The sequence below is a fragment of the Oryza glaberrima genome, chromosome 12 (genome assembly GCF_000147395.1).
Source record: "Oryza glaberrima chromosome 12, OglaRS2, whole genome shotgun sequence".
NCBI classification, from domain to species: domain Eukaryota; kingdom Viridiplantae; phylum Streptophyta; class Magnoliopsida; order Poales; family Poaceae; genus Oryza; species Oryza glaberrima.
This window is the reverse complement of record NC_068337.1, coordinates 20167679-20180912: the sequence shown is the minus strand read 5'-3', so window position 1 is coordinate 20180912 and position 13234 is coordinate 20167679. Positions and strand designations below refer to the sequence as shown.

The 13234-nt window shown below is 42.7% G+C and overlaps 1 pseudogene; it reads left to right on the top strand.

Moving 5' to 3' along the window:
• The first annotated feature begins 6076 nt into the window (after positions 1-6076).
• On the top strand, positions 6077-12652 carry LOC127756382 (uncharacterized; annotated as a pseudogene).
• Positions 12653-13234: the final 582 nt, after the last annotated feature.

Genomic DNA, 13234 nt, shown 5'->3' with positions numbered 1-13234 from the left:
ACACTCAAAACAAACAAACAATTCGGAAGACTAGGGCGAAGACCATGGGCGCTTGAAGGCAGGCACGAGCTATACATTGAAGACCATGGGCGAAGAATGTCAGGTCCAGACCATAGAGGTTCAGGTGGCTAGGCTTGCATAACACATTTCAGCAGTGGTTGTCAAGCCTCAGGATCACTCTGCCTCAGCAGTAGGTGGGTGGATTTTAAACCTACATGTAGACAAATATGCCATGCACTTGTTCAAATTATTTCTCTAGTAGTGGATGGTACGGCATGCGCGAAGCTTGGTGTGAAGAGGGAGAAACCACTAGGGACTATGACGATGTTCACCATCGGTCTTTCTCCGTTAGAGATGGGTTGAGTCAGTGGGCAGCTACATGGTGGATCAGGTAGTAAGGTCAATCAACCATGACTCTCATGAGCTCTTTGGCTTCAGCTAGGTTGGAAGAAAACATCAATCCTCTGCAATGGTGAGGAAACAACATGGGAATAGAGCAGGAACTCACCAGCTTCAGCTCTTCCCCTCCCCCTTCTCCCTTGCCCCCTCCCTCAATTCCGCTTTGCCTCCATCACCAACACCGGCCCACCACCCATCGTCGATACTGTGACTCTGGAGGTGACAGCGTGTCACGCCCGGAATTTCTATCCAAAATTCCAAACACTTACATGTGTGTGAACCCTCGTCCAGGAATCAGCCGAGGCACACAATAACAAATTGATAATAGAGTACAATTATTACTCTAATTAATAAGCGAATAAAATGTCATTACAGAGGTGGATAGTTCCTCTCAATCAATAAAGACCTAAGCAGCGGAAAACAAGATAAACGGCGCAGACGACTCCACTACACCTAATCCTCCACACCATCAGCATCGCTGTAGAATTCCTCCTCTGATGAATGATTGCAAGGTGAGTATATGACATACTCACCAAGCCACGCAGCAAATATGCAAGTGCACAGGATAACAAAGGATGGCATAGTAGGGTTTCATTTGCATAAACAGCATTTAATAAACATTTCAGAATTTAAACAAACAGTTAAGTAATAATTAAACAATATTAACCCAACGCTATACAACATACCCTGTTGCATAGGCCCAACCATTCAGAACAACCAATCCCGGCTGCACAGTTCTATCTCCAAACCAGGAATATACCATTCCAAACCAGGAGCTAATCAAATTATTACCAGTTATAGCATCTTTTATTATGATGAGAGGTGTGAGACTAATCACGAAAGACATTGTTAGACCCGCCCATAACCGCGGGCACAGCTATTCGAATAGTTTTACTCTGGCCAGAGATGTACCACTGTACCCACAAGACACAGCCCCACAACATGTTACCATGTGCCTCAATACCACCACGGTACCTCGAAAAGGAGCTGTGACAGTACCCCTCGCACAACACAATCCACCACAGCGCACCGTTCCTGGATCATAATCACCCCCTTATAAACAAGGCATGGACTCCCCAGCGACCCCCGTGGGCTTATCTCCGCCACTTCTCAGTCTGGTGCCCCGCAATGAACCATGCTATACAAAAGGTAAAGCTGTTGCCCATGCTGGCTTGTGGTTGGCACGGTTAATGTTTCACAATCGAAACTCGTGAATAGGTCCTTAATTGTCATGAGCACGACCATCAAAACCATGTGCTCACAACCCACCATTATCAGGTTTTAGTTGGCAAATCAATTAATTAACTAATCATGATTAACCATCATGAACTATCATTAAGCCATCATTAAATAATAGTGAATTATAAGTTATCCCAATAGTGTGCTAATGTTTCTAAGCATGGCTAAGAAATCACATCTAATATCTAGCTGAACCAATATATAAAGCCCAACAAGTCAAGTTATAAAAACCCAAGGTATCAAGGAATAAAGTAATCAAGAACAAAAGGGCTATAACAAACAATAGGTTAATTCCACCCAATAACATTCGACAATAAATGCAATAGTTGAATAAAAATGATAGCTTTAAATGGGATCAACATGCTCAAAGGGTTGTTTTGGGATCTGGGTGACTTGCCTTGCTGGCCTTGGAACTCTTCAAATTCTTCTCCTGCGAAAACGGACTCTCCGGAAACGTCGGAATCTAAAGAGAAAAGAGCAAAAACACCAAAACAGCACATAAACAAGCATGAACAGTACATGTGGATATTTTTAACATGTAGATCTCAATTTTAGAAAAATTTAGAGACTTGAACCAACTAAATCCGAGCTAAGATGAATTAGTTATGAATTTTTAAAGATTAAATCGGATTAAAACACTTATATGGATTTTAATTGAATTATGACGCAATAATGAATTATTTTTGAAAAGAAAAAAAGGGATTATTGCGTCAGTGGCTAGGGTTTGCGATGGACCGGGCGCACGGCGACGGTTCACGGGAACGGACGGCCGAGATCTATCCAACCAAAACGAACGGTCGAGATCGATCGGGTCTACCGCGGCTTACGGGAAACGACGACGATGACGTCAGCGGTGACGTCACCACCGGCGGCGGCTCGGGCGCGCAAGCTCGCCGGCGAACGACGGCGCGACGACGCGAACGGAGGGCACCTATGGGTAGCGGACGGCACGGCGAACTCACCGGTGACCAAAGAAGCGGCGGAGGAGCAACGGACGGCGACGGCGGCGAAGAAGAAGCGGCGGCGACCTTCGGCTTGACGACAGCGACGGTGTTCCGGCGGTCGACAGCGACGGCGGAGGGGCGGACGAGGACGGCGACGCGACGGCGACCACGACGGTGACCTCCCCAAGCAACGGCGACGACTGGAGCAACGGCGGTGCCCGGCTAGAGCGGCGGCGACGACGGCGGCGCGAGGCTACACAGTGCTAGAGCTCTACCGGCGACGAGAGGCAAAGTCGAGGGTGGCGGCGGGTAGCGGAGACACCGGGGATCCTTTTATAGGGGTTGGAAGGCGGCGCGAAGGCCCACGGCGAGCGGCGACGAGAAGGAAAGGTTAGGGTTCGGGAGAGAGAGACGAATCCGATTCGAGATCGAATCCACGAATTTCCAAAGCGATTTAGACGATGTTTCCAAAAGGGAAAAGGTAGAGGAGGTCCCGAAGATCATTTCCCCTCTATTGATTTCACCGGAGAAGAAAACACGCGGCCGGATTTGGAAGGAGACAGCGGCGGCGCGACGCTAGGGTTCGGGCGGCGGCGGCGGCGCGAGGAAGACGAAGACTGACAGGTGGGCCACACCTGTCAGCGAGCGGACGCGCGCGCACGAGCGGGCGGCTGCGGGCCGGCTTGGGCCGAGGGAGAGAGAGAGGGTTTTGGGCCGACTTTCGGCCCAAAACCAAAAGAGACTTTTAAAAACCTTTTTCAATTTAAATTATTCATGAAATGCAATTCCATTTATTAAAAATACTTCCTTAGCTCAAATAAATCCCAGAAAAATCTAGGAATTATAGAATCAAGCAAAGTATTTAATGAAATTTTATCTGGCCCCATTTTATATTGGAATTTATTATTTAAAATTAGATCTTCTCTTCTAGGCTTTTAAAATAAATTCTAATAATTCCAATTTAGACAACAATTTATATATTTGGGATTTTTAGGGTGTGACACAGCGCCACCTCGCCGTCCACCATTGTCTATTGCCCACTGTGGGTCCGCTGCCCCCTAGCCATCCCTCTAAGGATGGGGAATCTTTTGGCTTCCCCCTTCCAGCGCACACCCTTCTCCTTAACCGCACAGCAAACCCTAACCATACACCAGTGGCTTTGTGGGAAAGCGTTCGTGCACGCATGGGGCACACATGTTTGTGCAGACAACATAATATGATCCATTAGTTTAAATTTATTTTCTACTCCCTCTGTTCCAAAATAAATCAACTTTTGTACATGCATGGACGGATTTAGATATAGCATATGTCTAGATTCGTGTGCAAATCACTACTACGAAAAGGGTTTGTCGTGGTGGCTAAAATCAGTTTTTCCTAGCGGCTAGGTCAACTGCATGCAATAAAAGGCTAGAGAAAAAATAAATGTCTTCACAAACGGAACTTTAACCACCAGCAACAATCAATTTTTGCTGGCGGCTATGTTGCGCGGGCCGCCAGCGATAATCGATATTCGTTGGCGGCTGTGTTAAGATGACTGCCAGTGATAACCGATTCTAGGGTTAAAAAAAAATGAAAATACCCACATGCAGCTACCTTATAACTGCCAGCAGAAATGAGTTTTGAAAACCAAAAATGAAAATGCCCATATGTTGCTGCCTTGCATTCCCAAATCCACATTCCCAAATCGCAAATCCCAAATCCACATCACATAGCACAATTTCCACATAAAATGGTCATTACATCACAAATCCAAATCCATATTCCCTCTGCCAGCAGTCAAAGACCTCGCCTCTAGGTCAAAGGCCTCGCTCTCTCCTGGATTTGCCCACCACCCGCGGTGAACGAGCTCGCGCTTAGATCCACCCGACGCCCACCGTGGACGACCTCACAACGACAGATCCTCTATTCGGAGGCCCGAAGACATGAGGGCACGTGGAGGTCGGCGAGGGAGGGAGGATATACTCAGTGAGGGAGGGCATGGCCGGCCGGTGGCGGACGCGCTTTCTTGAGCCTGCCGCTCCGTTCCTCGCATCGCTGCTGCCAAGCACTGCCACCGTCCACAATCCTGCGTCGCTGCCACCGAGCGCCGCCACTGTCCCCTCCCCCACTCCGTTGCCGCCGAGCATCGCCGCCATCCTCCCTACCCCTACGCCACTGCTGCCGACCGCTGCCACCATCATCTCCCCCACTCTGCTGCCGCCGATCGAGCACCACTGTCATCCCCTCCCCCGCTCCATTACTGTTGAGTGCTGCTGAGCCCGGCAGCCATAGCCGTCCCCTCCCCCGTGCTGCAGAGTGATGGCGCCGATACACCCCATCCAGAGCGTTCCATCCATGGCTGGATGAGAGAGAGAGGGTGAAAAGAATAGGGTGAGCTGGAAGGAGGGGCAAAAATGATTTGCCTAGTCGGTGTGCGTGTGCAGCGCATCCTTTTGTGCTCCCCGCGATTTTTTTAGAGGGCTCTTAACATCACCGCTTATAAAAATCATAATATTTTCGCAAGCTGTTTTCTTAATATTCTGTTAGTAAAAAAATTATTCTTGCTGGCGGGTTAGGTTTTTAAGGCCACATGTTATTTTTATAAGCAAAGTTTTTTAGATCCGCCAGTGAAAATAAAACCAAAGTGTCATAAATTTTTTTTTATAGACCTAGCTTGCTTTGTCCTGAACTGAATAGGCTGGACGTGCAAATTGGGATAGAACAATGACCTCGTTCGCGTCCTGCAGGTTATTGTCTAAACGTATTTTAATTATCAGCTACTGGTCGTACGTATAGACAGTTAATTATCATGCTCGTACCTCGAACGCGAGGAGCTTTACATTTATTTCTTTTTCTAGGTAAAATCTCAAAAGAGGGTAGTGAGTTAATTATCATGCTCGTACCTCGAACGTGAGGAGCTTTACATATACTCCCTTCGTCCCTAAATATTTTACGCCGTTGATTTTTTTAAATATCTTTGACCGTTCGTCGTATTCAAAAACTTTTATGAAATATGTAAAACTATATGTATACATAAAAGTATATTTAACCACGAATCAAATGACAGGAAAATAATTAATAATTACTTAAATTTTTTGAATAAGACGAACGGTCAAACATGTTTAAAAAAGTCAACGGCGTCAAATATTTAGAGATGGAGGGAGTATTTCTTTTTCTTGGTAACATCTGAAAAGAGGGTAGTGAGTTCCGGCCTGCTTATTACTTAATAGAGAGAGTTTCCCGGGAAAAAAATTACAAAGAGAGTAGGCTCAGTTTCTTGTGAAAACCAGATCCAAAAACCTTAGAAACAACATGGTTAACTTAAGAACAACCGGTAAAGCCCATACGGAGCATGCAACACGATAGGTAGAGACAGCACCCCACAAGTCGACAAACATCCAGTGGCAGGGGCCTTTGAGATAAACCATTATACAGTATATATATATATATATGAGAGTCTGTATATTCTCTTGCTCTATTGCAAACGACCTCACTCTTTTGAGGACGAACTAACAATGGCTTATTCGTTTGACGATGATCCTAAGTGGCCGGAAGTTGATTATATCAACAATCATGTTATGTTTGTGGGGTACCTATCGATGGCAGTCAAAGGGGTGGGCGTCTTGGTGGGTTTATGGACCACCGTCGTCCTCCTTGGTGGCTTCGTCTCCATGCTTGAGAAGAAGGATTTCTGTAGTCTCACCATCATCACACTCGTCCAAACAGCTGGGTTAGACTGCTTACTTCCTATATATTTATTTATTTATTTTGAAGCTTTCCTGCTTAGTAATGTTCTTCGCCAAACCTGGGTTGCTTTTTGTTTTTTTTTGGTTTTCTGACTCTTTTGGTGTTTCACAATAATAAACATATCTACTTTTGGAACAAAGGATTTCCAGTAGTTATCCTTCATTCCTCTGGAATCTCCACTACTGTTCATGTTCATATCTTGGGCAGGAATGCTGCGGTGGAATTTCGTTAGGAGACTGTAACATTAGTGGAATTCCATATAGGAAAGGAAGCATACTCTCAGATCACTTATCCTACCTCATGTTTCCCTACGTTTATGTTGCGTAGGATTTTTAGAGGAAAGGCTAGCTATACGAGCTGTTTTTTTTCTTTCCTAAAGCATAAGTATCTATAGGTTTATTGCTGGGAACTCCAGCTAGCTTTCCTATACAGCATTGGTAAACAGACATCTGCTAGGGACATACTTACATCTATATTTTCCATAGAGAATTCTTGAGAAACTCAGAGCAAGCAAACTCCCTACCCACGGCAACTGCAAGCTCAGAGCTACAAGATTGACATCGCAAAAGACTAATACGAAAGAGACCACCAAGTAAGACTTTCTTTCATCTCTAGCTGAGTTCGAATGTAAGGGTTGGGAACTTCTCCCTCACGCACGTAAAACGGAGCAACTCATTTACTAAAAACTTAAAAAATGGATTAATACGATATTTTAAAACAACTTTTGTGTATAACTTTTTTGCAAAAAAAAAAACACCGTTTAACAGATCGGAAAGCGTGCGAGACAAAAACGATAGGGTGGAAGTTAACTTTCCTGCCAAAAGCACCTATGAATAGAAGTTGCGAACTAAGCCTGCTAAACATACCCTAAGACTTCTCCTCATAAAGCCCACTAATAAGACTGAGGGTTTTCTTTGCCTTTGTACGAATTTTGTGGGAAAACATAAAATAGTGGGGGTTTTTTGACCGCAAAGAAAATTATAGATTCTTTTAGCTAGTGAGGTTTTGCATATAGCAAAGTATGGTAGTGTGCAGGGGGTTTACTGGGATTTTTGCCAAAAGACAAAAGAAAGGAAAATAATTTGTCTACAACGACTTTAAAAATGCCTCAAGAAGCGTCGTTGTTCCTGGAATGGTTCTGAGTATAAGACGACTAGCGAAACGTCCTCACTCCTCAGCAAGATGTCTCTTTAGCGCCTATTTGTTATAAACTTGTGTTGCATCCAAATAATCCTAAGCAAATGTAAAGAAAATTGGCTTTTGCAGATGAATACTTCACACATGCAGATGATTAGGGATGTGCGGCTGGTTTTCCTCTCTTAGAGCATGTGTTAGTGAGCATATTCGTGGTGGTGCATTCTGCCGTGTAATCGCAAAGAGAGAGAGAGAGGGGCCAAATTTGAAATGTCTGAAACCCAACAGTCATCGTCACTTGTATTACTTACTCCCCCATCCATAAATATAAGCATATCTTTATTAGTTAGCAGGGATTAACGTTAGGGACAAAAAACATTGCTGCATTATTTAATATAAGGGATGGATGCAGTGAGAGGGTATGTTACGGGTAGGATTATAAGAAATATGAATTAGAGGTGACTAGTCGTTCACCGGTGTATTGCACTCGCAATTTGTATTATAATAATATATATTAAATTAAACATGTTTGTTGCCTTTCAAATTATAGATGCTTATATTTTAAAGAAACAGTACACGCCAATAGCACCTTGTCAACTGTTAATTTTGAATTCTATAATTAAATTAATGAAACACAAAAATTAAGGGTACAAGATGCCTATAATTAGGAGGGATAATGCGAAAGTCCTACCGCGCGAGTGATCGCCTGGGGCGATCAGGACGTGATTCCCCCCTCCTCCACGTGGTTTCTTTTTTTGGCACCGCATTACTTTTCTATTTTAGTAAATTTATGCATCTAAATTTTGTACACCTTAAGTTTACACATCTAAAGTTTATACACCTAAAGTTTAGAGACCCAAAGTTTATAAATCAAAAGTTTATATATTCAATTCAAATTTGAATTTAAATTCAAATATTTTTTATATATAGTATTTCTATACATCTAAAGTTTATACACCTAAAGTTTATAGACCCAAAGTTTATAAGTCAAAAGTTTATATACCCGATTCAAATTTAAATTTGAATTATATCCGATTCAAATTTGAACTTGAATTCAATTTTTTTTATATATAGTATTTATATACATCTAAAGTTTATACACCTAAAGTTTATAAACCCAAAGTTTATAAGTCAAAAGTTTACATACCCGATTCAAATTTGAATTTGAATTCAAATATTAGTTTATAGACCCAAAGTTTATAAGTCAAAAGTTTACATACCCGTTTTAAATTTGAATTTGAATTCAAATATTTTTCATATATAGTATTCTCTATACATAAATTTTTCCAACTTTGTTTTTTTATTTTTTTAAAAAAATTATGATGTAGTAGGAAGAGAAGAGGAGGAAGAAGGGAGAGAGAGACTAGCATATAGGGGGGATGGGGGGTGATCGCCCGGAGCGATCACTCGCCCATTAGCGCCCCCCTTTAACACAGAGAACATCTCAATACAATCTACGTCACCATCATAAGATCCATCAAGTTAACACGTGTTGCATCAGCTATTGTCATTCTTACAGGTTGGAAATAAATTAAACATGTTTTTTTATTGTACCTAATCTATTATATATTATTAAAGGAATAGAAAAAGGAGCCTCCACGTTCGCTCTCATGGTCTAGAAATTCTCACATTAATCGGAGAAAAAGAAAAAGTAAAGTTCATATAGAAATACAATTTACAAATATATTATATTATTAAAGGAATAGAAAAAGGAGCATCCACGTTCGCTTTCATGATCTAGAAATTCTCACATTAATCGGAGAAAAAGAAAAGACAGAGTTCATATAGAAATACAATTTACAAATAGCTAAAATTCAGAATTAAAAAAAGGAATATTAGAAGAGAAGACTAGAGTCCATATAGAAATACAATTTAGAAATAGTTGAAATTCAGAATTAAAAAATAAGGAATATTAGAAGAGGAGACTAGAGTTCATACAGAAATACAATTAGGAAATAACTGAAATTCGGAATTAAAAGAAGGAATATTAGAAATAGAGTATAGAGTTCATATAGAAATACAATTAGGAAATAATAGAAATTCGGAATTAAAAATAAGGAATATTAGAAGTAGAGTATAGACTCTATATAGAAATACAATTAAGAAAAAAAATAGAAATTCGGAATTAAAAAAATAAGGAATAATAGAAGTAGAGTATAGAGTTTATATAGAAATACAATTAAGAAAAAAATATAAATTCGGAATTAAAAAAATAAGAAATATTAGAAGTAGAGTATAGAGTACATATAGGAATTTAAAACTAACTAAAATTCGGAATAAACATAATAAAATTAAAAGTAGAGTTTAGAGTCCGTATAAAAATAATATTTACAAATATCTAAAACTCGAGATTAAAAAAAACATGGGAAGACTTTAGTCTGATTTTCCTCCCAACACCGGGGTTTATCATCTGCATACAAATATTCACCAACACTTGTGGAATATGTGAGATTATATAATTAGAGTACAATCGTAGTGTAATTACACTGTAGATTGCATATAATTACACTGTAACTATAGTGTAACTTGTATGTAATTTCAAAAATCTCTACGTAATATGTTATTTCGGTAAAATAGAGGTTGTGGTCAAATTTTTAGGAGAAAATTTATCGACAAATGTATAGGTGGTCCTTATGTTAGATTTTCGAGTGCAGTTAGGATGTCCTTATCATTTTAGCTGTGTATATCTACTTACGGATATGGAAACCGTATTTATATATCCATCATCTCCTCGTCTGATTGTAAGAAAGATCTAAACAGGGTGTTCGATGGTTTCCTGAGCGAAAAGATGCACTGTGCTTTGAAGTCTCTCCATGGCTTCTTGGTTACAATGGCCATGGTGTTCAAGATATTAAAAGGAGGAGACAAAGACTACATGTTCGACTGGGGCATCCAGTGCTGGTGTTCATGGGCAGGAAGTCTTGTGACGTTTATCCAGGCGCTGGTGTTCGCCATCATACTATGCCCTTTGGCTGTGCTCTACCTGTCTGGGATAGCCATCAGCACCAGTCTATCGCTGTGGCGCCTCATACAGCACGACTACGGCAATGGCGACGGCCGCGCCAACCTGAATCCGGCGCTCAATGTGCTCTACTCACTGGCACTCTTCCAGGGCCTCCTCTTCTTCTACCGGTGGGTGTCAGACTTCGCCGGGAAACGGTTGATCCGAGTGGTGGCCAGGAAATATGGGTTGGAAGAAGGCGCGGTGGGGCGCAAAGCGGTGCGGGTGCCCAGTATATATGGGTTGGAAGAAGGCGCGGTGGGGCTCAAATTGGTAAAGGAGTACATGAAGAAGACCAAGATCCGGTGCAAGAAGGATGCATCCCTCCTAGAAGAGTGGAACCTGGTGACGTTTGCCGTGGAGCTGATGAAGCCGGAGTCGTCGTCCAGCGACTACGTGTCCGGGGCGATGATCCTGGAGCAGAAGGAGCTGCAGGAGCAGCACGCACTGATCAGGAAACTGGTCGGCTCGGCGTCCTCCAGGAAGGTGATGAAGAAGCTGCTCCGGTCGCTTCGGTCCGCGAGCCACCACAACCGGAACATCCGGATGCACGCCGCGAGGATCGTGTCGCGTCTCGCCGGCGAGATCAGCCTCGCCAGCTTCCCGCACGCGCTCCGGTGCATATCGTCGCTGCTCGACGCCACCACCACGGAGCAGGAGCAGCAAGACGGCGACAGTGCCCCGTCCGCTCACTACAGGGAGCTCATGGTGCTGGGCCGCGTCATCCTCCAGAAGCTCGCCGCCGCCGACGACCACAACCGCTTTGCCATCGGCACAGAGCAGAGCACTATCTCCAAGGCCATGCTGCCCGTCAGAAATGACCTGCTCCACATCCACAACAACGGCCATGTCGACGCATGGAAGGACATCGTGACCGAGTCACTGCAGCTCATGTCCCAGCTTGTCAGCGCCCCTGGGAAGACCGGCGACGATCTGCGCTCCCACATCTTGACGATTCACAAAGACGACATCAGCGTGAATACCATTATCATCTGTAAGCAATGCCAAAGCAACAAGAAGCTCCACATGCAGGCCATTAACATCTTCACACAGCAACAGCATCCTATGGAAGCACTTTCGACGACGTCTTCGAATATAGACACAACATATAGCGAAACGAACATCAGGCTGCTCGTAGACATCTTCGTGACTAACAAGGACGCCTCCACAAGAAAAATGGCAGTTGGCATACTGGCAATACTGCTGTCCGACCAAAATAAAAGCAATGCCAATGCCAATGCCACCATTAACTTCAAGGCAAGTGACACCGTTCTCTAAGATCTCAAGACAGTGCTTTTAAATGTTAAGGAGGAAACAGAATACAGAATATGCGCAGCAGAAATACTCGAGCATCTACACAGGACAAAGGAGGCCTCCTATCTCAAGAAACTGATGGAAGCCATGCAAAATGTGCTACCGAAGGTATGTCCTGCGATCGATAAATTTCAAATAAATGGCGGCATTAGTTTTGTTTGATTTTATTCTTATTTAACTAACCGCATCTTGAATTTTTATCCTTGCCAAATAATAAGCATCGATCCTACCGTTGCAGATTCTCAACGAAATATTTATCTCTCTCTCTCCACCGAAGCAAGGAGAAAAGCAAGCAGAAAAGGCAGAAAAAGGAGCAAACGGAACCAAGACAGATCATGACATTGAAGAAGGTGCTGGTGCCGTTGCTTCGAAAGATAATGGCGACGTCAATGGCCAGAAGGAGGACATCGGTAAGAACAAAATGGACAGGACGACGAGGAAACTACATGCAGCTTTACTGTCACTTAGTGTGGCAATATTTGAAAAACGGATCAGTGATGGTAAAGATTTGGATACACTTGCTGGTGAAATTGCCCGAGAAGACTCTGCATCCAGCTTTGTCGGTAAGCTGAGGACGATGGTAGATCAAAACAGTGAACAAACAGTCAATTGCCTGAGAATTCTGAAGATTGCCACTAGGATGATCATATCACTGCTAAAACTTGAAGGATGCTACCCCAAACAAGAGCTGGAGAACTTGATGGTATCTCTGTCCAAGGCTTCCAAACATATGTTTGAACTGGAAGCGTTGATGATGTTATCTAGCAGCGACCATACCGGAAAGAAGACTGAAAGCATCGGTTCTCTCGTGATAGAAGCAGAGGGCCTTATGAAGAATAAGAAGGAAAAAAATGTGGCAACTACACCAGCTAGCACTATGAATGGAAACCAGTAGATTGAGTAGATTATCAACTAATCTGCTGATCTTCACAATAAAGAACTTTGGCGATCCCAGAAAATTGTCTGTCATAAAGATATTCTGTAGGATAAACTCCTTATTCTGTAGCATGTGTGCTGAAATCTAGCTATCTTGTCCCATCTACTTATCAAACATTCAAGTAAAAACTCACTATGAAACGGTTGAGATATCGTGATGGTTTCTATATCTCCTCGCAGACTCGCAACTAATAACCTATCGAAAATAAACTTTGTCCTAAATCTGGTTGCATATTGCTTCAAGAATCTACCGTTGTTTCTGATGCAGAAACCAAAAGCTTTGTAACCTGTTTAAACAGTGTGATTAGAGATAAAACTAAATTATTAGGGAAAATGCTTTGTCGCGGATGTCCAGGCGACTCAAAAATATTGGACGCACTCTTCCTTATCCAAAATAGTTAACTACCTCCTCCACCACACATTCTCATCTTTTTCTGCCAGTGTTATAGATAAGAGCAATTCTACAGTACTTGAGGAGGTACCAAAATTTTAGTGTAAAATTTGGTACCTCTTGGTACCTAGGTACTATGAGATACCATGA